This window comes from Hyperolius riggenbachi, chromosome 2 (genome assembly GCF_040937935.1).
Source record: "Hyperolius riggenbachi isolate aHypRig1 chromosome 2, aHypRig1.pri, whole genome shotgun sequence".
Lineage (NCBI taxonomy): Eukaryota > Metazoa > Chordata > Amphibia > Anura > Hyperoliidae > Hyperolius > Hyperolius riggenbachi.
The window spans coordinates 554,769,021-554,794,120 of record NC_090647.1 but is presented as its reverse complement, the minus strand read 5'-3'; the positions used below and the strand labels follow the sequence as shown (position 1 = coordinate 554,794,120).

Genomic DNA, 25,100 nt, shown 5'->3' with positions numbered 1-25,100 from the left:
AATACCGACGGAATCCCGACAAAAATCACCGCGCATACCCGCCACAACCGCCGTACACCGGGATCCTCCTCACATTCACTCAGTCATGTGAGCCGGTCAGGAGCCGCTTTCATTGGCTCCTGACCCTGCCTATCAATGTAAGCTAATGGGAGTGGCCAGGGCCGGGCCGAGGCATAGGCTGGAGAGGCTCCAGCCTCAGGGCGCAGTGTAGGAGGGGGCGCACAATTCATTCAGCTGTCATTCCTAATTGTGTTTGAAGCACAAAGAAATAAGAAAAGGGGATACATGGCAGTGACTGCAAACCAGATAACTAGATATTAAGGTGGTGGGTAGAGTTGGGCCGAACGATTCGCCGGCGAACGTGGTTCGCGCGAACGTAGGTGGTTCGCGTGCGGGTACCGCACGCGAACGTTTTGCGGAAGAAGTTCGGTTCGTCCCATAATGCACCTGAGGGTCAACTTTGACTCTCTACATCACAGTCAGCAGGCCCAGTGTAGCCAATTAGGCTACACTAGCCCCTGGAGCCCCACCCCCCCTTATATAAGGCAGGCAGCGGCGGCCATTACGGCCACTCGTGTGCCTGCATTAGTGAGAGTAGGGCGAGCTGCTGCAGTCTCTCATATAGGGAAAGATTAGTTAGGCTTAACTTCTTCCTGGCTGCATACCTGTTCTGTTCAGTGAGCCCTCAGCCCACTGCATACCTGTACTGTGATCCTGCCACTGCATACCTGTTCAGTGATCCTGCCACTGCATACCTGTTCTGTTCAGTGAGCCCTCAGCCCACTGCATACCTGTACTGTGATCCTGCCACTCCATACCTGTTCTGTGAACCCGCCACTGTATACCTGTTCTGTTCAGTGGACCCGCCACTGTATACCTGTTTAGTGAACACGCCACTGCATACCTGTTGTGTTCAGTGAACCTGCCACTGCATACCTGTTCTGTGAACCCGCCACTGTATACCTGTTCTGTTCAGTGGACCCGCCACTGTATACCTGTTCTGTTCAGTGGACCCGCCACTGTATACCTGTTCAGTGAACCCGCCACTGCATACCTGTTGTGTTCAGTGAACCTGCCACTGCATACCTGTTCTGTGAACCCGCCACTGTATACCTGTTCTGTTCAGTGGACCCGCCACTGTATACCTGTTCAGTGAACCCGCCACTGTATACCTGTTCTGTTCAGTGGACCCGCCACTGTATACCTGTTTAGTGAACACGCCACTGCATACCTGTTGTGTTCAGTGAACCTGCCACTGCATACCTGTTCTGTGAACCCGCCACTGTATACCTGTTCTGTTCAGTGGACCCGCCACTGTATACCTGTTTAGTGAACACGCCACTGCATACCTGTTGTGTTCAGTGAACCTGCCACTGCATACCTGTTCTGTGAACCCGCCACTGTATACCTGTTCTGTTCAGTGGACCCGCCACTGTATACCTGTTCTGTTCAGTGAACCCGCCACTGTATACCTGTTCTGTTCAGTGGACCCGCCACTGTATACCTGTTTAGTGAACACGCCACTGCATACCTGTTGTGTTCAGTGAACCTGCCACTGCATACCTGTTCTGTGAACCCGCCACTGTATACCTGTTCTGTTCAGTGGACCCGCCACTGTATACCTGTTTAGTGAACACGCCACTGCATACCTGTTGTGTTCAGTGAACCTGCCACTGCATACCTGTTCTGTGAACCCGCCACTGTATACCTGTTCTGTTCAGTGGACCCGCCACTGTATACCTGTTCTGTTCAGTGGACCCGCCACTGTATACCTGTTCTGTTCAGTGGACCCGCCACTGTATACCTGTTCAGTGAACCCGCCACTGCATACCTGTTGTGTTCAGTGAACATGACTGCCTAATTTTTCTGGCTGCACTGCGGGCAGCTGCAACAACAAAAGAAAAGGCATGTACATGCGCCCATTCCCCTTCGTGATCATTACCTTGCCGTGGTGAAGGGGCTTGCGTATCACAATGAAGCAATGACCGGCGCCTAGATGAGTGTCTCGGGGGGCACACAAAAGATAATAAGGTCGTTGCTTCATTGTGGTCAGACCAAATTTGATCAGCTGGACAGTCACTGTTATGTCATTCAGCTACATCAGCCAGGCCGACCATATGGGCTGTAAAGCCACCAAAACCTGCACTCTCGCCATGGTGCGCACCAGTCCAGCACGGCCGTCACTACACAAACAGCTGTTTGCAGTGCGTTACACGGTGAGTTTGGTGTGTCAGTGTGAAGCAGTACCTTAATTACACTACCTGATTGATGTATACACATGCAAGATGTTTGAAAGCACTTTAGGCCTGTCATTTAGCATTCAATGTGATTTCTGCCCTTAAAACGCTGCTTTGCGTCAAATCCAGATTTTTCCCGGGGACTTTTGGCGTGTATCCCACTCCGCCATGCCCCCCTCCAGGTGTTAGACCCCTTGAAACATCTTTTCCATCACTTTTGTGGCCAGCATAATTATTTTTTTTTTCAAAGTTCGCATCCCCATTGAAGTCTATTGCGGTTCGCGAACTTTAACGCGAACCGAACCTTCCGCGGAAGTTCGCGAACCCGGTTCGCGAACCGAAAATCGGAGGTTCGGCCCAACTCTAGTGGTGGGGAGGTTGTGGGCCCTGTGGCCCTCTTAGTCTAATAGCAATCAGTGTGTGACAGCTGGGGTGAGAGGGATGGAGGGGCGCACTTTGGTGTCTCAGCCTTGGGTGCTGGAGGACCTTGTCCCGACTCTGGGAGTGGCTTACATTGATAGACACGGCCAGGAACCAATGGCCGCTAGTGTGCGCAAACTTACTGTGCGCGCAGCCCCGTGCGAGTGCGCCAATATTAGTGCGCGGTGCGACGATAATGTTGCACCCGCTGGCCCTTAAAAGTCACACCCGGTGCGACGAAAATGGCGCATCGGATGCCCCCGAAGTGGCGCACCATTGCGCTGCTTAACGGACACCCAATGCGCCCTTTTCGTCGCTCCGGGAGTGACTTTTTTAAGGGCCAGCAGCGCGCACTATTACCCACACTGCACGCAGTATGCGGGATTGTTTCAAATGTGTGGGTGCAAACCACCTAACGCCGTGGTTTGCGCTCACTAACACTTAGGGCACACTAACCGGCTTAGCGCCGGTTAGTGAATCAAGCCCATTGTGTTTTTACTTACAAGATACAAAACATGTATATCGCACCTCTCTCCTGGCGGACTCAGAGACAGGACTGCAGCCACTTAAAGAGATATTTTCAGGGGAGGTCTTATTTTTGGGGAAACACTGGTAGTTTTCCTATGCAAAATGTATATACTGCATGCCATGCTGAAACACAAGCAGCATGCACAGAGCTTGTGGTTTGCAGATATAGGGTCTCACTTACAAGAAACTGATTCTGCTGATCATGTGGATATGAGTCTATTTCTTGCAGGCAGATAACTCTGTCAGGCTCCCCAGAGCTATGATAGGATAAGCTGTGTGTCCTGGGAAGAGGTGAAGTGCTGCTGCTGCTTATCACCACAGATCAGGACGGCTGGCTCCAACAAAAACACAAATTTCCTGAGGCACATATACAGGACTGTAGAACTCCCATTATACTGCTGCTCTCCTGTATCCAGGCTTTGTATTGAGCGGGACTTGCTGGTTTCATGTGGGCTTCTCCTAGGGCTTACATTCAGGGGAGGTCTTATATTTCAAGCGTTCTAGGAGTTCCTGCTAGGTCTTATTCTCAGGGGATGTCTTACTTTAGGGGAAACACGGTAGGTTACCACGTGGTTCTTCAGCAACTGCCGGCAACGTGCAGTGGGCCGGAAGTCATGTAAGTCTATGGCGACGCGTCTGTAAAAAACATTCGCAAATTTAACATATCGCAAATGCGCGGAAGCGTATTTTTTAGCAATTTGCTTCCACGAACATGATCGCTTCAGCCACAGGAAGTGATCCTCACTTCCTGCTTGGTCAGCTGCCAGACGAGAATTACCGCACACTAACGCAGTAATCCCCAAAGGCCTGGTTTTGGTGGTGCAGGGAGACCCCCAGGCCGGCCCGCAGCCGCCAGTCCGCAGTGTGATACTGGCCTCACTCAGGGCGTTATGAATCCTGATCCCAGCCCTGATAATTATGATAATAACAGCCAGGCCAGGCGGTATTGTTCTGCAGCACGCGGCTCCCCTCTGCTCTCTGTAAATTGTAAATAGTGTTGTGATTCTTCAGCTCTTCATCTTGTCTTTTTATATGCCGGCTCGATAACACAACTGAGAAATTGACTGATATCCTTTCAATCGAGCATCCTGGGAACTCAGAGAGCTGGAAATATTCTGACCAGAGTACCGATGATCGATGGCCCATCCAGGTAAATAACCCGGCGTATCCGTCACGACAGGCGGGAAACGAGAGGAGATCTGTCAGAAATTGGCATCTCTGCTATTTATTCATTGATTGGCCCGATCCCGATAGACTAATGTCTTCAAGAAACACAAAAGAAATGGAGGAATGAACTCTGCAGAGAGCTAAAGAATGGCACAGAGATTCCAGTGCGCACACTGAGGCTAATGCAGCAAAGGATTGTGGGGGAGGACACAGAGAGAGGGATTCTGGGAGAGTCACACCTGCACCATGCATACCGTTGCTAAGGGAACAGTTTGTTATGATGGGTGTAGATTATAGTTGAAAAAAGGGGTTATATACATACATAATATAAATTCAGACTGATCTAATTGCTGGAGTAATATTCAGGAATAAGGGGATGATGCTTCAGCAACATACTGTGGAGCTGTTTCCCCTCTTCAGCGAATCAGGTGGTTTCTGCCCACGGCGCTTTGAGCTGTGCCAAAAATGTGTGAGGACCTCAACTCTTCAGGAATGGAGTTTCACATCTAAACTAATCACCTAACACTAACTTTCCCACCTGTACGTCAAACGCTGACCCTTTTACCGAAACTCCAAACACTAACAATATGCCTGACACTAACCCTGCTACCGATACCCTTGACACTTGCCTCCCTACCTATATGCCAAAAGCTAACCTTTCTACTGATACACACTAACCCTCCGACCAATACACCTAACACTAACCCTCCGACCAATACGCCTAACACTAACCCTCCGACCAATACGCCTAACACTAACCCTCCGACCAATACGCCTAACGCTAACCCTCCGACCAATACGCCTAACGCTAACCCTCCGACCAATACGCCTAACGCTAACCCTCCGACCAATACGCCTAACGCTAACCCTCCGACCAATACGCCTAACGCTAACCCTCCGACCAATACGCCTAACGCTGACCCGCTAACCCTCCGACCAATACGCCTAACGCTAACCCTCCGAACAATACGCCTAACGTTAACCCTCCGACCAATACGCCTAACGCTAACCCTCCGACCAACACGCCTAACGCTAACCCTCCGACCAATACGCCTAACACTAAGCCTCCGACCAATACGCCTAACACTAAGCCTCCGACCAATACGCCTAACACTTACCCTCCAATCAATACGCCTAACACTAACCCTCCAATCAATACGCCTAACACTAACCCTCCAACCAATGCGCCTAACACTAACCCTCCAACTAATACGCCTAACACTAAGCCTCCGACCAATACGCCTAACACTAAGCCTCCGACCAATACACCTAACACTAAACCTCCAACCAATACGCCTAACACTAACCCTCCAATCAATACGCCTAACACTAAATTCCCTACTGATACTCCAAACACTAACCTTCCAACCAATAAGCCTAACACTAACCCTCCGACCAATACGCCTAACACTAACTCTCCGAGCAATACGCCTAACACTAACTCTCCGACCAATACGCCTAACGCTAACCCTCCGACCAATACGCCTAACGCTAACCCTCTGACCAATACGCCTAACGCTAACCCTCCGACCAATACGCCTAACACTAACTCTCTGAGCAATACGCCTAACACTAACTCTCCGACCAATACGCCTAACGCTAACCCTCCGACCAATACACCTAACGCTAACCCTCCGACCAACACGCCTAACACTAACCCTCCAACCAATACGCCTAAAACTAACCCGACCAGTACGCCTAACGCTAACCCTCTGACCAATATGCCTAACGCTAACTCTCCGAGCAATACGCCTAACGCTAACTCTCCGAGCAATACGCCTAACACTAACTCTCCGACCAATACGCCTAACACTAACTCTCCGAGCAATACGCCTAACACTAACCCTCCGACCAATACGCCTAACACTAACCCTCCGACCAATACGCCTAACGCTAACCCTCCGACCAATACGCCTAACGCTAACCCTCTGAACAATACGCCTAACGCTAACCCTCTGACCAATACGCCTAACGCTAACCCTCAGACCAATACGCCTAACGCTAACCCTCCGACCAATAAGCCTAACGCTAACCCTCCGACCAATACGCCTAACACTTACCCTCTGACCAATACACCTAACACTAACCCTCCAACCAATACGCCTAACACTAACCCTCCAATCAATACGCCTAACACTAAATTCCCTACTGATACTCCAAACACTAACCTTCCAACCAATAAGCCTAACACTAACCCTCCGACCAATACGCCTAACACTAACTCTCCGAGCAATACGCCTAACACTAACCCTCCGACCAATACGCCTAACACTAAGCCTCCGACCAATACGCCTAACACTAAGCCTCCGACCAATACGCCTAACACTAACCCTCCGACCAATACGCCTAACACTAAGCCTCCAACCAATACGCCTAACACTAACCCTCCGACCAATACGCCTAACGCTAACCCTCCGACCAATACGCCTAACACTAACCCTCCAACCAATACGCCTAGCACTAACCCTCTAACCAATACGCCTAACACTAAGCCTCCGACCAATACGCCTAACACTAACCCTCCGGCCAATACACCTAACACTAACCCTCCGACCAATACACCTAACACTAACCCTCCGACCAATACACCTAACACTAAGCCTCCGACCAATACGCTCAACACTAACCCTCCGACCAATACGCCTAACGCTAACCCTCCGACCAATACGCCTAACGCTAACCCTCCGACCAATACGCCTAACACTAACCCTCCGACCAATACACCTAACACTAACCCTCCGACCAATACACCTAACACTAACCCTTCGACCAATACGCCTAACGCTAACCCTCCGACCAATACACCTAACACTAACCCTCTGACCAATACGCCTAACGCTAACCCTCCGACCAATACGCCTAACGCTAACTCTCCGACCAATACGCCTAACGCTAACCCTCCGACCAATACGCCTAACGCTAACCCTCCGACCAATACGCCTAACGCTAACCCTCCGACCAATACGCCTAACACTAACCCTCCGACCAATACGCCTAACACTAACCCTCCGGCCAATACACCTAACACTAACCCTCCGACCAATACACCTAACACTAACCCTCCGACCAATACACCTAACACTAACCCTCCGACCAATACACCTAACACTAACCCTCCGGCCAATACGCCTAACGCTAACCCTCCGACCAATACGCCTAACACTAAGCCTCTGACCAATACGCCTAACACTAACCCTCCAACCAATGCGCCTAACACTAAATCTCCAACCAATACGCCTAACACTAACCCTCCGACCAATACGCCTAACGCTAAGCCTCCGACCAATACGTCTAACACTAACTCTCCAGCCAATACGCCTAACACTAACCCTCCGACCAGTACGCCTAACGCTAACCCTCCGACCAATACGCCTAACACTAACCCTCCGACCAATACGCCTAACGCTAACCCTCCAACCAATGCGTCTAACACTAACTCTCCAACCAATACGCCTAACACTAACCCTCCAACCAATGCGCCTAACACTAACCCTCCAACTAATACGCCTAACACTAACTTCCCTACTGATACTCCAAACACTAACCTTCCAACCAATACACCTAACACTAACCCTCTGACCAATATGCCTAACACTAACCCTCTGAACAATACACCTAACACTAACCCTCTGAACAATACACCTAACACTAACCCCCCTACTAATACGCCTAACACTAACCCTCCTAACGATATGCCTCACTAACCATTCTACCGATATTTCTAACCATTCGTTCACAACTGCTTTCGATACACTTGCACCAGTAACTAAACACTTAGCAATACCCACTGCTGCTTCCCAAACACTTGCACCGATCACCACATCACTCTACTTACTAAAGTCCCTGCGCCAAACTGCCTTCCTCACAACTCAATTCCTCACAAACAAACTGGCAACCCTTTGCTGGAATAAATATTGCGGTTTATGGGACTACTGAAAATCACCAGCTGCCGTGACTCCAGCCTCAGGGCGCAGTGTAGGAGGGGGCGCAGGGCGGGGCCGGGCAGAGGCGAGAGAGGCTCCAGCCTCAGGGCGCAGTGTAGGAGGGGGCGCAGGGCGGGGCCGGGCTGAGGCGAGAGAGGCTCCAGCCTCAGGGCGCAGTGTAGGAGGGGGCGCACAACTTACTCAGCTCAGCTATCATTCCTCTATTTTGTTTGAAGCAGAGAGAAATAAAAAAAGGGGATACTGGCAGTGACTGCAAGCCAGATAACTACAGATTGGAAGGGTTGGGGGCCCTGGGGCGCCTCTTATGCTGGGTACACACGTTGCAATTTCCCGCTCGATCCGCGGGATTGATTTGATTATTTCCAACATGTTAGATCAGGTTTCGATGGATACAGCCGTCGATTTCGCATACTTAATATGCAAAATCGACGGCTGTATCCATCGAAACCCGATCGAACATGTTGGAAATAATCAAATCGATCCAATCGATCCCACGAATCGAGCGGGAAATCGCAACGTGTGTACCCAGCATTAGTCTAATAGCAATCAGTGTGTGACGGCTGGGGTGGGAGGGATGAAGAGGCGCACTTTGGTGTCTCAGCCTTGGCTGCTGGAGGACCTTGTCCCGGCACTGGCTCCACCCACATTGACCCACAATCTGTTAATCGCCCAATTCCCTCCTCTGTGTGTAATGCGTATGGCCCATCTGGCCCACCCACTTTCCTGCTTGTCCAGCCATCCGTGTCTATCCTAGATTTTACTCGATAGAACACCCCGGCACATCATAGATGGGTTCACTGCGGTATTTGCACGTTCCAGCTGTCACCATTATTTTTTAGATTTTCGGTTTGGCTGTGTTGATAAAAATTTCACAAGTTTCGTGTTTGTCTGAAAGACGAAACGCAAACATAATTCAGAAAGTCACACAGTTCCCGGGACTCCTCGTAGTCTGGTACGCTTCTTGCGACGCGTGTATCTGACTCCGCTAATAACAGAATAATCATCACCTCGCATGGCGGATATGGCAAAAACAAGAGCGCTGGGAGTGATAGCGGGCTGACGTGAGCGTCACAGACCTCCGCAGAACTGCAGATCCACAAAACTAATCCTGATACTGCTTTATTTATCATAACTGGAGTCTGGGCAGCAGTCCAAGCACATACAGACAATTAGATGGCCCTGCCTCTTGTAGTTTAATCACTGGGATAGATCATTGTCCCAGCAAGTACCCTAAAATCCATTTGAAATGTGAGTAATATGATTGTCGGCCCATACATAGAGTTAGGACCCATTCACACTCAGGACCCCAAAACGCTAGCGATTAGCGCTAGCGTTTTGCTGGGGCGTTTTTTATCTCATAATCGAGTATTTTTTACTTGTATACAATAAACAGAGGCGCCAAAAGTATAAGATTAGATTAAATGAGCTTAAAAACCAACTTAAATGGCAAAATTGAAGGAGGAAGTGGTGGTCTTACCTTCCTCAAGCAGACACGACAATGACTGCGATTCAGACAGTCAAACACATTTATTAGGAACTCCAAAAAGATATGCAACGCGTTTCGCAGGTCCAACCCCGCCTCATCAGGCAATATAGGGAGGAGTATCAAACAATCTGCACAAGGATTCAAGTTATTTTTACTATAGTATTTTTTACTGGACATTTTTGCAATTTTTGAGTGATCGTGAAATACATTGCAATCACGATCACTCTAAAATCGAGAAAAAATGCTGCATGTAGCGCTTTTAGTGCTAATCGCCCGTGATCACAGCAGTGAGGTCACTGCCATGTAGTTAACATTGCACCAGCGCTTTAAAAAGTGCTAGAGATCATCGGCGATTAGCGGTAAACGGGCGCTAACCGTCCCAGTGTGAATGGGCCCTTAAAGATTACCCAGCATGCTCATGGTGAACCAGAACGCCTAGTAGTGTGTAAGGGGCTACAAAGAACCAAAAAGCCCACATAAAGGGTGCTTGTAAAAAAAAAAAAAAAGAATCCCACCTTTTAAAATTGTCAATGGAGTGGGTGTCTGGGATTTGCCCCCTACTCTATCTTAAGTGACAACCTTAAAGGACAACTGAAGGGAAAGGGATATGGAGGCTGCCATACCCGAAGTGACACAATGAGATAGACATGTGTATGTACAGTGCCTAGCACACACATAACTATGCTGGGTTCCTTTTTTTCTTTCTCTGCCTGAAAGAGTTAAATATCAGGTATGTAAGTGGCTGACTCAGTCCTGACTCAGACAGGAAGTGACTACAGTGTGACCCTCACATATAAGAAATTCCCCTTTTTATCTCTTTCTTGCTCTCCGAAGCCATTTTCTGCTAGGAAAGGGTTGGAATTTCTTATCAGTGAGAGTCACACTGTAGTCACTTCCTGTCTGAGTCAGGACTGAGTCAGCCACTTACATACCTGATATTTAACTCTTTCAGCCAGAGAAAGAAAAAAGGAACACAGCATAGTTATTTGTGTGCAAGGCACTGTAAATACACATGTCTATCTCATCATGTCACATGTCACCTCGGGTATCCTTTAAGCAGTACTAGTTGCCTGGCTGTCCTGATAATCCTCTGCCTCTAATACTTTTAGCCATAGACCCTGAACAAGCATGCAGCAGATCAGGTGTTTCTGACAAGATTAGCTGCATGCTTGTTCCTGGTATTATTCACACACTACTGCCACCAAATAGACTAGCAGGATGCCAGGCAACTGATATTGTTTAAGAGGAAATACAAATGGCAGCCTACATATTCTTCTTATTTCAGTTGTCCTTTATATAAGACCTCCAGTCAAAATGGGGCCCAGGAGCTATTGAGGGCCCAATGTGTGCTTTTTTCTTGCGTCCTCCTCATGTGCCAAATGTCAGACACTTGTACTTAAAGGACACCTCAAATGGGAGTGATATGGATTATGGAGGCTGACCTATTTGTTTCCTTTTATACAATGCAGACTGCCTGGCTGTTGTGCTGATCCTCTGTCTCTTAAGGCTCATACACACATCAGACCATAGTCTTTTGAAAATGAAAGATCACAGACCAATGTTACCCCCTTCCATGTAGTAGGAGAGCCATACCCTTCCGCAGCCGCCCTGGCGATCTTAATAGAACGCCAGGGTGGTTAACTGACATTCATCTGCAGATTAGGGTTGCCGCGATTTACCGGTATTACGGTATATCACGGTTTTACAATGCACGGTAATCACGGTTAGCACTTTTAGGAAATACCGGTTTTTGCTGTATTTCCGCATCCCCGCCACTGCTCCGGCATTGCCCTGCTCTGTGTCTCCCTTCCTAACAAAGACAAGCTCCCAAAGCTTGTTCTTGATTGCGGGAGGCTTGCTGATATGAGTGCAGGAGCTGGGCGGTGATGCGCGTCCTGTAATGACGCGGCCACGGCTGGAGCGCACACGGCGAATGATTTTCCCGGCAATGTATCTGCTTGTGTTTTTTTTTTTGTATTGTGGACTGTACCACAAAGGCAGAGGGGGAGTCACCAGGTCATTCCTGCAAAATAAATAGGCAAAAGAGAAAAGGCTACAGCCCGTTCTCCCTTCTGCTAGATGCATGCAGCCCCCTGCCTCCCCCGACTGCAGAGCTGACATAAACACTGATACAGATCAGTGTTCAAAGGAATGTCCAGCGCTCCTCCCCCATGAAAATGATGAGTATGCCGCCCGCCTGGGAGAAGGAGCGAGAGACACACTGCACGTGGGGAGCTGAAGCTTGCGACACCAGATAAGCAGTGCTACTGTGTGAGAGGTGCTGTGTTTGTATGAATGCAGCCAGTGTGTATACGTACTATGGCATGTAGGTGTGTGTGTGTGTGTGTGTGTGTGTGTGTGTGTGTGTGTGTGTGTGTGTGTGTGTGTGTGTGTGTGTGTGTGTGTGTGTGTGTGTGTATATGTGTGTGTGTGTGTGTGTGTGTGTGTGTGTAGGTGTGTGTGTAGGTGTGTGTGTGTGTAGGTGTGTGTGTAGGTGTGTGTGTGTGTGTGTGTCTGTATAGTGTGTGTGTGTGTGTCTGTATAGTGTGTGTGTGTGTGTGTGTGTGTAGGTGTGTGTGTGTGTAGGTGTGTGTGTAGGTGTGTGTGTGTGTGTCTGTATAGTGTGTGTGTGTGTGTCTGTATAGTGTGTGTGTGTGTGTGTGTGTGTGTGTGTGTGTGTGTGTGTGTGTGTGTGTGTGTGTGTGTGTGTGTGTGTGTGTGTGTCCTCATGTCCAACGCTCCCCCCTGTTCTACTGTCCCCCTACTTTTTAATGAAATCGCCCGCAGTGGCTTAGCACAGGACTTCACCTAATTCATGTCCGCTCCACCCATTTGCATTTTATTTTTCAGCTCTGGTATCCTTTAAAGGAAACCAGAGACGCAGCATAGTGAAAGTTTTATACATAACTGCGGCTTCCTCCAACCCATTATGCGCACAGATCCCTCCCTCGCTGCCATCCTCAGCCTCTTCTATCGCTGTTACTGAGTCCCGTAACTTTGGCCAGTCGCGGCCAGTTTTACGCATGCGCAGTGCGCTCCCTCTGTCTCTGGCAGAAAATATTACTATGCCTGCGTAGTATTATTCTCTGCTGTAGAGAACGCACTGTGCATGCTCAGACTGGCTGCAACTGGCTCAAGTGTACCGGACTCAATACCAGCGATAGAAAAGGCTGAGTATGGCGGCGTGGGAGGGATCTGTGCGCATGATGGGTTGGAGGAAGCCGCAGTTATGTATAAAACTTTCACTATGCTTCACCAACATTTTTGAAGTGGACCTGAATTCAAAACGTCCTCTCTGCTCAAAGATATGCAACAGCAATTTCTTTCTTTGCTACAGCTGATACAAATCCTAAAATAAATCTGCACAGTTTCTACTTCCTGTTTCATGGAAGCAGCCATATTAACCTACTGTGCTTTCCAATGGCCTTATTATCTGCCCTCTCTGCCATAGGCAGTCATGTGACACGAGAGATTTACTTTTGGTATTGTTTTTTTGACATGTAGAAGAGTAAATATTTCAAGCATGACAGGAGGACCCTAACCATTAAGAGTTTAATAAAGAAGAGTTTGTTCAACTTTGACATTTTCTCATTTTTATAAGGGTAATTGTAATGAGAATAATTGCGCAATACCGTATACCGTAATACCGTCATACCGTGGTATTTTTTTTGACGGTTATCATACCGTGAATTTTCATACCGTTGCAACCCTACTGCAGATCAGACAATTATCTGCCGATCTGAAGATCCATCCTGGCGGATCTGATCTGCAGATGAATGTCTGTTAAACAAGGTGTGTATGATGATCTGCAGATATCATAGACTATGAATGCATCTTGCAGGAACTGTGTAGGTATGGCTCTCATATTACATGGAAGGGGGTAAAATTGGTCTGTGATCTTTCATTTTCAAAAGACTATGGTCTGATGTGTGTATGTGGCCTTAGCCATAGAACCTGAACAAACATTCAGATCAGGTGCTGTGACTGAATTACTCACATGCTTGTTTCAGGTTTGTGATTCTTACCCTACTGCAGCTAAAGAGACCAGCAGGGCTGCCAGGCAACTGGTATGGTTTAAAAGGAAATAAATATGGCAAGCATCTATATACCTTTTGCTTCAGGCGTCTTTTGAAATTGATCGTAAAAGCCCTGGGAGTGGAAGAGAAATTGCCCAGTTACTTACCTGATGCTTCTTCCAGACCCCTAAAGTCTTCCTGGTCCCTCACCATCATCCCATAGTTCCAATTGCCTCATGTGCAGCCCCATGCCGCACGCCTCCTCCAACATGCCTCTGTAGTCGGGAGCACTCTGCACCTGCGCAATAATTGCTGCCACGCATGTACAGAAGAGGAGGCGCGTGGCCAGCACCGCGCATGTGCAGTGTCATCTGGCTTCCAGAGGGGACAGCAGAGAAACAGCAGCATGCAAAATCACAGTGAGGGCGCAGGAGCACTTCAGGGACTACAGGAAGCCCCAGTTAAGTAACTGGGCAATTTCTTTTACACTTAATAGTCCCTTTAAAGCGGTATTGTCACCATAAAAATCTAATTTCAACAGCAACTGGTCTGAGTGTATTAAATGATAAAGATGCTAATCCTGCATTAAAAACTTGCAAAACTTTTTCTGCTGTTATGGTTTGTAGTTATCACATACTTTAGGAGCACTGGCCCTAGTGCCAAACAGTTGAATGCTGGGAGTTCTTTTTATCTATAATATATTCCTCCTCTTCCATTTATTTCCCTGCCTAGCTTCTTATCTGCTCACTTGTGTTTACAAGCAAGGCTGAGGTGACTCAGCGATTGGAGGATAAGACAGGGTAGTTCCTAGTATACACCTCAGTGGGAGTGTCTGAAGACTCTGGGAGGAGGGCAGCTAATAGATACACAATGAGCAAGAGAAGGGAGGGGGGAAAACAAGAGTCAGGGAGGATATGATGTCAGCATTAGCTTGGCAAGATGGCCACTGCCTAGAATAGGATTTTCTGCTTTTCCTTTATAAAATTCACAGGAATCATTACGTGGTTAGCACAATACATCTGTTATGTAGGTAGAACTAGTATTTATCTACATATATATATATATATATATATATATATATATATATATATATATATATATATATATATATATATATTATTTCTAGGTTAGCATGGGTGTCGCTTGTTATTTAAAGTGAACCAGAGACGAAGCATTCTCATGTATTTTACCATATATATCAGTGGGAACATTGGAGAAAACACCTACCTTGCTTTCTGTTTCATCCTGCACTGCACAGCGTGCTTCTAATCAGCCCTGATAAAATCCCCGACTGAGCATTCAGTCTGGCTTTGCTCAGGAATATTTATAGCTCAGTCTGTGTTCTCTCATGTCTTTTCAAGTCCAAGCCTGCCCCCTGCTGGCTCTGCTCAGGAATCATTATAGCTGAGTCATTGTAGCAAAGCCAGACTGAATGCTCAGTCAGTCAGGAATTTTATCAGTTCTGATAAGAAACAAGCTGTGCAGTGCAGAATGAAACAGAAAGCATGGTAGGTGTATTCTCTAATGTTCCCACTGATCTATATGGTAAAATACATGAGGGTGCTTCGTCTCTAGTTCTCTTTAAGGATGTCAGCGGGTTTTCACAAATGCAAAGCCTGCAGGAAGGCTGCGCCTGTATTGCCTGTGCCCAAAAACAGCCCTGTCACTGGCAATTCTAATAGCAATGCGCTGTCTAGCACAGGTTTTCAGCTGGTGGCTGGGCCTCCTCCGGTTTCTAATTACGCCTCTCGGCAACAATCCCTCCAGCTTGGACAATGACTAAACTAAGCTGAGAAAAGTTTTGGCTAGACTCATGCTCTATCATTTCCCCCCCCTTCGGCCTGGCACACATTCAGCTGGAGTATGTAAAATGAGCTGCCTGCGTTGCCGCGCAGATGAGAATCCGCCATGAGATGTCACTGGCGACGGCCCTTGATGGAGACATATGCTGCCCCCGCTGCTTCTGCGTGAAAAATAGACCCCACCACACTCCTTCATTGCTGAAAAGATGACAAAGACGCCACTAATAATTTAAAATGAAAGGTTAGTAGGTGTCTGCGATGGCATCTGTTCCCGCGTTCGGCGACGAGATTTCCCATTAGAGATAATGTGATTTGCGAAGGCTCCTATTTCTCCGGCGTCCTCGCATGATCATAAAAATCTGAAGAAACAAAAGGGAAGGAAACGTCTAATCAAGATTCTTACACAATTATCACCGCGGGGGGACGGTGGCACTTCTTCTCCCGCCGAAAATGACTCGCTCCTGCCACCGACGCGCCTCCTGACAAAGCCTATTTGTTTTATCTGCTCAAGTAGGACCGCAGGCCGTCATTCCGGCAGATGATGTACAGGAGGGGGGTTATTCTCCGGGAGAGAAGGGGCATTTGCGGGAATGTCAATAACCCGGACAGATGAGTTGCCGAACAATGGTATCTCCGATGTTCCCTACGGCAGAGAGAGCAGGTCTGACAGGGAATATCTGAATAGGGAATTACTTCCTAGGGAGGTTTTGTTATGGAAATGATTAGAACTTCTTTTGTTTTTATTATTACATTCTTTTTTATTTTATTTTCGTGGAAATTGAGCTCTGAACTCTCACAGGGCAAACTTTATTTCAAAGTTTACATGAATTCTGCCCTCCCCCTGCGGTCTGCAGGACCCACCCAAAGGAAGGAGGCAGGGCCTTTCCCCTCCTCTCCCTCTCCTCTGCTCACCCCCCCCCCCCACACACACACACACACACACTTTCCCCTTTCCCCTCCTCTGCTCCCTCTCCTCCCCCACTCCTCTGCTCTCCCTCCTCTGCTCTTCTTCCACACCCACTCCTCTGCTCTACCTCTTCCCCCTCCTCTGCTCTTCCTCCTCCCCCTCTCCCTTTTCTGCTCTTCCTCCTCTCTCTCCTCCCCTCTTGCTCCTCCCCTCCTCTGCTCTCCCTCTCCCCTCCTTTGCTCCACCTCCTCCCCCACTCCACTGCTCTAACTCCTTCCCCACTCTTCTGCTCTCCCTCTTTCCCTCAGCTTTTGAGCAGAGCAGATTATCCGAATGATGATGCTAATTTTGAAGAAAAGTGATCTACAGATGTACTTGGCAAGTTGTCTGGCATGCTTTAATCCTTACTTGTTAGCAAGCTGCTCCTGTGTGGACAGTTCACAGAAAAATCAATCCAGCCCCCAACCTGTGTCTGACGACTCTGCAAGCCAGGGGAGGGGGGAGAGGCAGGAGGGAGAGAAACACTGTGTGTGTAATTCCTTATCTTAGTAGCTAAGCATTGCTTAGTAAGCTGTAAGCTTTCAGCTAGTAAGCCTTCTTCAGACTCTATTCCTGTTGACCGACAATATTAGAACACACAATTTGAAGGAGGTAGAGTGATGTTTTTGCAAATATAAGTATCATCCAGATACATTAATTACAATGGATCTTGCAAGGATTGAGAGGTATTTATGTGAAATAGATAAGACCCTTGGTATGCCTAACACCGACATAGACTCAGACTGACATTGAGAGTTTTTTATAGACTCTATCCTGTTCAGTGCAGGCTGATGGAGCCTGGGAACAGTTGACTGTATGTTACTGAGCAAGGTGGGGGCACTCAGGGGGGCACAGTGACCCCGGGGGGGGAAGGGGTTGCAGTGCCCAAGTGTGCCACCCATGCTCCTCTTGTTTTCTTTGTTGTTGACCTGGTTTCTCCATGTTTCTTCTCCCTCCTCCTCTCCCTTCCCCTTGGCTCTGCTCCCCTTCTCTCCTCTGGTCTGGTAGCTGCAGTGTGAATTTACAATGTAAAGCAGGCAGTCTTTTATTGGTTCCATTTGCATTTGTAAGTTGTTAACATAAAACAAAGGTGTGTGTAATACTTTTTTAAAAGGTGAAAGCGTGAGATAGGAGAGCTGCATTGATTTTCATCAGATTTGCATCTTATTAGTTGATGATTTGAATATTTACAAAAAACAGCCGTAAAAGTGTTCCAGCAGCACACCAGCCCCGCCAGGCAACAGTATATTCCCAGGTGACACCAAATGCAATCAGGTATAAACTTTATCAATTCAATCTAGTAGTTTCTACTTTAAAGTGGACCTGAACTCAGAACGTCCTCTATGCTCTAAAAGATAAGCAACAGCATAATAACTTTTAAAGAAAAAACATTTCTTTGTTGCAGCGGATACAAATCCTGCAACCAACCTGCAGTGTGTCTACTTCCTGTCTTCACGGAAGCAGACATAGGGTTAACATCCTGTGTTTACAAATTAGCTGCTCTGCCGAGGCAGCTAGCTGACACAGCTGAGAGATGAAATTACAGCTTGTGATTAGTCACAGATGAGGGGGGGGATTAGACAGGCTAAACTCTCTAAATACATACAGGGTGAATTTCTTCCTTCTGTCCTGTGGGAACCTGAAGCGGGAGGGTATGGAGGCAGCTGCATTTATTTACTTTTAACCACTTGCCGACCAGGGGATTTTTCAATGATCGGTGCTGCGTGGGCTCTACAGCCCGCAGCACCGATCAGGAGTGCAGCAGGGCGATCAGACTACTCCCCTTTTTCCCCACTAGGGAGATGTCCTGCTGGGAGGGTCTGATCGCCGCCGGCTGCATTTGCTTAGCGGGGGGCTCTTCAAAGCACCCCTCCGCAGCGTTCTGCGCCATCTCGCCTGCTCCCTCCCTCTCCCTCCCCCTGTGAGCTGCGCAGGACGGATTTCCCTCCTGCGCATTGAAGGATAGGCTTCAGCCTATCATATGCCGGCGATCCCCGGCCAATCAGAGGCCGGGGATCGCCGATCTGCCTTACGGCGCGTATGATGTAAACAGCGGGGATTTCTTCCCCGCCTGTTTACATTTTGCCGGCGAGCCGCGATCGGCGGCTCTCCGGCTGTTCACGGAGACACCCTCCGTGAACTGACATGGAAAGTTTCCATAGTAACCCGCAGACGACCAGTTTACGCCAATCGGCGTTAGCTGGTCGTCAAGAGGTTAAACAAGGTCAGTTGCCTGGCTGTCCTGCTGATCCTCTGCCTATCAGGGTCTATTTCCGCTAGGTACGTTTCGATTTCTCACATTTTGCGGATCGCTACACCACTGAGATTAACATATAAATCTGCTCTCCCACTAGTGCGACTAAATGTATTCTAAATCGCTGGCCTGCTGCATTTCTGGTGCATTTGCAATCCTTTACTTTGTATAGAAGCACAAGGAAATTGCATTCTGTCATTCAAACTATTTACGCAACAAGTATTTTTGTCCCATTGGAAATTACAAGTGTAAACACACTGCAATGGCGCTGTATACCCAACAGATCGCGATGCAAGTGTGGAAAAGTCTCAGTAGTGGAAATAGAAGGAAACGTGATCACATAGTGGAAAAGGGCCCTAATAATCTTAGCCACAGAGCCTGCACTAGCATGCAAATCGGGTGTTTCTGACTAAAGTCTGACTGGATTAGCTGCATGCTTGTTTCAGGTGTGTGATTCAGAGCTCCGCGCATCTTCCTTACTTCCTGGTGTGCGATGAGACACTGCTCTCTCCTGATGATCCCGGGACATACTCAAGGTTCAGTTTAGTGCCACGGTTGTATAGAAGAACTAGTGGTCCTAAGCCCGTTTAAAAACAGGCTAGGTCTTCATTGCGCATGCACCCAAGCCACGCGCGCCCGCCTGAGCACGCCGCATGCGCCCACGTCGTGCCGGCCCGCTCGTCGCGCACGCACACCCGCCAGCCTGTCCACCTGCCCCTTGGCCATGCGGCTCATGTCACTACCCCTCACTGTCTGCGTCCCTGCACACGCGCAGAGCATAGATGGGACACTCACAGAGACACAGGACGCAGAGACAGTAGGGTTTTATTATATAGGATTTCTGTTCCGTTACACGGGAATGTCAGCTCCACTTTTAATGACTTGATCCATTCCCTTTTCTCTCTCTCTCCTGGACTCATGAATCTTAAACAGAAAGAGATAAGGGTTTTTTTTTTCGCCTTGGACGCTCCTGATGCCAGAAAGATCAACAGGACTGCCAGGAAACTGGTATTGTGTAAAGGAGTCATCAAGCAAAAAATAAAACATCCCCTCCACTCTACTTACCCAGGGATTCCTCCTGCCCCTTACAGCTGACATGTCCCACGCAGCATCTCCACTCGCAGTTGCCGACCTGGGGTCACTGCCGGAGCAGAGGCCAACCTCGAGGTCATCTTCTACTGCGCCTGCAAGCACCGCTGTCAGTGCTTGATGACTCCTTTAAGGCTGCTTTCACAGTGAGACGTTACAGGCGCACGTTAGTGCAGCCTGTAACGCACCCCCACCGCACAGCAATGAAAAATCAATGGGCTGTTCACAGTGCCCACGTTGCGTTACACAGTAATGCTTCACGTCAAGACAACGTACTGCATGCAGTACTTTATACGTGGCTAAGCCGCGTTAGACTGTTTGCACATGCTCAGTACGGGTGGTTTTTTTTTTTATTTTAGGGGCGGGGAGAGTCCGTTACGTAGCCAGGCACATGGTTACTTGGCATTCACTGCACTTGCAGTGTTTACTCTTTGGAGCGGCTGGCGGGACCACGTGATGCGGAGAGCTCCGCTCACGTGGTCTCCGCATCGCCTCCAACAGAGCAGGCGCACCAAGAGCTGCTTTTAACGCGGCTCTTGTTAGCGTCCTGCTCCAACACTACCAGGCGTTGCGTTAGGGGCACGTTATGTGCCCTATAACGTCCCCTAAACGCAACGTCCTGGTGTGTAAGTAGCCTAAAAGGAAATAAATATGGCATCCTCCATGTACCTCTCACTTCAGGTTCCATTTAATTTTGCTCATAACTACCAAATGCTGCTACTGCAGAATCCACCTGTTTCCATCCCTGCGCAGAATGGAAGATACGTTGTTGATTGCTTGTTACGGTTTTGCCGTTCGCCCTGCTGAACACACCTGAGAGTTGTTGCCATGCTAAAGACATGCGTGTCCCTTCCGCCGCCGCCTCCGCCGGTTAAGGACTTGCGGTGAATAGGTGGTGATTGTGCATGAATTCACCCATTCCAATCAGAGCTCCGGCTGGGATTACCTCCCGCTCACCTTTGTACGCCGGGATCATGTAATTAAATTTGCATGTCATCCCGGCGCTGACACAAGACTGATTGCCCTAAATGTGCATGGATGAGTCAAATATACATGGCTAATTTATTCCCACCTCCGGAGATGCAGCGGGGAGACGGCAATGAGCAAAGAAAGGGGGTATCATGTAAACGTCATCAGAGTTTGTGCTGAATAACTTAAAGAGAAACTCCGACCAAAAATTGAACTTTATCCCAATCAGTAGCTGATACCCCGTTTTACATGAGAAATCTATTCCTTTTCACAAACAGACCATCAGGGGGTGCTGTATGACTGATATTGTGGTGAAACCCCTCCCACAAGAAAAGTTCGAACTTTTGTGGGAAATAGCTGTTTACAGCTGTTTCCAACTGCCAAAAACCATGCAGCAGCTACATCACCTGCCAACAGTAAAACGTTCACTGGAGTTCCTCTTTAACCACTTGCCGACCAGGGGATTTTTCACTGATCGGTGCTGCGTGGGCTCTACAGCCCGCAGCACCGATCAGGAGTGCAGCAGGGCGATCAGACTACCCCCCTTTTTTCCCCACTAGGGAGATGTCCTGCTGGGGGGGTCTGATTGCCGCCGGCTGCAGTTGCTTAGCGGGGGGGGGGTGGCTCTTCAAAGCCCGTTCCCTCCCTCTCCCTCCCCCTGTGAGCTGCGCAGGACGGATTTCCGTCCTGCGCATTGAAGGATAGGCTTCAGCCTATCATATGCCGGCGATCCCCGGCCAATCAGAGGCCGGGGATCGCCGATCTACGTCACGGCGATTTCTTCCCCGCCTGTTTACATTTTGCCGGCGAGTCGCAATCGGCGGCTTTCCGGCTGTTCACGGAGACACCCTCCGTGAACTGACATGGAAAGGCCGCGAGCGGCCGTTTCCATGGTAACCCGCAGACGACCAGTTTACGCCAATCGGCGTTAGCTGGTCGTCAAGAGGTTAAAGGGGAACCTCAGTCCGGGGAGTAAGTCCCCCCACAATAACTCCACCGCAACTCCTCCTTCTCCCCACTTCTTTTTCTGCGATCTTCCGGATCTTCCATGAAGCAACATGAATCACTTGCTTAACCTCTAGCCAACCGCGTCACGCTGATCGGCATAAAGTCCTGGGGGCGTGTTCTGCAGGAGATCGCGTGCGCGATGCGCGCGCATCTCCACTTGGATGACGGAGCTCTGCTCCGCCTTCAATCTCCCATTGGCGATCGCTGCTAGGAGACTGTTAGATGGCGAAACTGCCGTCTATTTACATAGTACAGCGCTGCGATCTAAGGCAGCGCTGTACTGGGGACAGCCGTGTGACAAGAGAGTGATCGGCTCTCATAGTCTATGAGAGTTGATCACTGTGATTGGCTGGCAGGGGGAGAGATGGTGGAATAAAAAAAAATAAAGAATAAAATAGTAATGTTAATTAAAAAAAAACAAACCCAAATAAATATTTACTAAAAAAAAAAACATCCTAGGAGCGATCACAGCCCACCAACAGAAAGCTCTGTTGGTGGGCAGAAAGGGGGGGGGGGGAATCACTTGTGTGGCCCTTCAGCAAGCCCTTAGGCCAGAAACCCACTGGGAGCGCTTTGTAAGCGTGAGTGATTTGAAAAAGCTCTTGGTAATGCAATGCTATGGGGGATTTTTATAAAATCACATCACTCAAGTGGGATCACACCCATAGCATTACATTAGCTAGAGCTTTTCAAATCCCAAAGCGCTCAGAAAAGCTCTCCTAGTGGGTTTCTAGCCTGAAAGCAGCTTTACGGCCCTGCAGCAGTGGTCTATTTTGTAAAAAAAAATGGCCTGTCACTAGGGGAGTTTAACCCCACGCAGGGCCACCATCAGAAATTTTGGGGCCCCTCACACATCATCACGCCTGGAGCACCTCCTCCCTGGGCCCACCCACTGGTTGCTGTGCCCGCCCACTAGCCACCCCACCCCCGTATCCCTGTGCAAAGTGCGCTGCGGCAAAAAATGTGCATGGTTCTGACACTGAAGCAAACAGCATGCACCGCGTGATGCAGCAAAAACTGGGTGTGGCCATGGCATGTCATGGGTGGAGCCAAATACTAGCAAAATACAGGTAGTCCCCAGTTAACAAATGAGATAAGGACTTGTAGGTCCGTTCTTGTCCTTTATCCATTTTCTTTTGTCCCCTTCTTTTCTTCCTGTGCCTCTGTTGTCCTCCTCTGTCTCACCTCAGTCTGTGCCTCTTTTCTGTCCCTCTGTGTGACCTCATGTTCCCGTCTCATCTCTTTTCCCCCTGTGCCTCTTTTATCCCCCTGTGTTACCTCTTGTCCCCTCCTGTCTCAGCTCGTCCCCCTGCCCTAGCCAAACATAGGTGCCCCAGTATAGGTAGCCAGATATAGGTTACCCCAGTATAGGTAGCCAGATATAGGTTTCCCCAGTATAGGTAGCCAGATATAGGTTTCCCCAGTATAAGTAGCCAGGTATAGCTGGTGCCCCAGTATAGGTATTCAACTATAGGTGGTGCCCCGGTATAGGTAGCCTGGTATAATTGCCCCCAGTATAGGTATCCTGGTATGGGTGGTGCACCAGTATAGGTTAGCCAGGTACATGTGCCCCCAGTATAGGTAGCCTGGTATGGGTGGTGCATCAGTATAGGTTAGCCAGGTACATGTGCCCCCAGTATAGGTAGCAAGCTATAGGTGCCCCGGTATAAGTAGCCAAGTATAGGTGGTGCCCCAGTATAGGTAGCCAGGTATAGGTGGTGCCCCAGTATAGGTAGCCAGGTATAGGTGGTGCCCCAGTATAGGTAGCTAGGTATAGGTGGTGCCCCAGTATAGGTAGCTAGGTATAGGTGGTGCCCCAGTATAGGTAGCCAGGTATAGGTGGTGCCCCAGTATAGGTAGCCAAGTATAGGTGGTGCCCCAGTATAGGTAGCTAGGTATAGGTGGTTCCAGTCCCAGTATACATAGCCAGGTAGTAGCCAGATATAGGTGGTGCCCCACTATAGAAAGTCAGCTGTAGCGGGCTTACTCATCTGCTCCCCACGTTCATGTGCTGATGTTACTCTTCTCAGTGCTGGAACGCGGTGTGCTGGTTAGTGAGCCACAGACCGTAGCCAGCACATGTGGCCCTTCCAGCACTTTGGGGGGGGGGGGGGGGGGGGGGGCAGGCCCTCAGAAGCCCTGGGCCCCTCACTGCAGTGTCAGTTGTGTCCCAATGGCTGCCCTGACCCCACAGTCCTTAAGTGGCTAAAGAAAACCCGAGGCGGTTACTTGGTGGGACACAGAGCCATGTTCTCTGCCTCATGACATGCCTCTGTGTCCCCCCACCGCCGCTCTCTGCCGCGCTATAGCCCCCCGAATATAATCTGGATGGTTAACATGTGGGAAAGGGATTCCCTGTTCAAAATGCCCACCAGGGGTGTTTCTGCAGGGTTTCCAGAGCTGCCATTGGGCAGTGCTCTCTCCCTGGCCGCGCCCCCTGCTGCTCCCCCGCCTCTGTGCACACTGTGAGACAGAGGTCTTTCTCCTTCCAGCATCATCACGAAAGTGAAAGTAGGCCAGTGCGGCCCACAGGAGCAGCAGAGAGCGGCGGTTTTGGTGGCTTCCTGATCCGCTCAGCCCCCCGGATCAGGTTGCCTCGTTTCTTTTAACTTTTATGAGCCCACCTCAGGCTCTCTTTAAAGGGAACCTAAACTGAGAAGGATATGGATTTTACCTTTTAAAATAATACCACTTGCCTGACTCTCCTGCTGATCCTGTGTCTCTAATACTTCCAACCACAGCCCCTGAGCAAGCATGCAGATCAGGTGCTCTGACTGAAGTCAGACTGGATTAGCTGCATGCTTGTTTCAGGTGTGTGATTCAGCCACTACTGCAGCCAAAGAGATCAGCAGGACTGACAAGCAACTGGTATTGTTTAAGGCCTCTTACACAGTAAGACGTTGCGTTTTATGCAACGTTAAGGTCGCACAACGTGCCCCTAACACAATGCATTGTGCACTATAACTTGGATGTTATAGTGCATTCTTTAGCCTTGCATTTGGTGCGCCGTTTTCATCGCACAGTGATAGAACGAAAACGACGCATGCGTAAAAAAAAAAAAGAAAAAGAAAACATTACTGAGCATGTGCAAACAGTCTAACGCAGCTAAAAACGTGTATAACGCACAGCATTCAGCACTTTCATTTAACGTGCAGCGTTAGACACCAACGCAACGTCTGCACTGTGAACAGGGCATTGATTTTTCATTGCTGTAAGTTATTGTGCGTTACATGT

The 25,100-nt window shown here is 48.9% G+C and overlaps 1 protein-coding gene and 1 long non-coding RNA gene across 2 annotated transcripts in view; both read right to left on the bottom strand.

Moving 5' to 3' along the window:
* Positions 1 to 4,543, bottom strand: part of LOC137547354 (uncharacterized) — a 72,935-nt gene extending 68,392 nt beyond the window's left edge. Inside the window, exon 1 of the long non-coding RNA XR_011026570.1 lies at positions 3,367 to 4,543. This is a non-coding gene — a long non-coding RNA (uncharacterized lncRNA). The remainder of the gene's footprint in view (positions 1 to 3,366) is intronic.
* LSAMP (limbic system associated membrane protein) overlaps positions 1 to 25,100 on the bottom strand; it is an 814,836-nt gene that overhangs the window by 604,720 nt on the left and 185,016 nt on the right. The window lies entirely within an intron of this gene.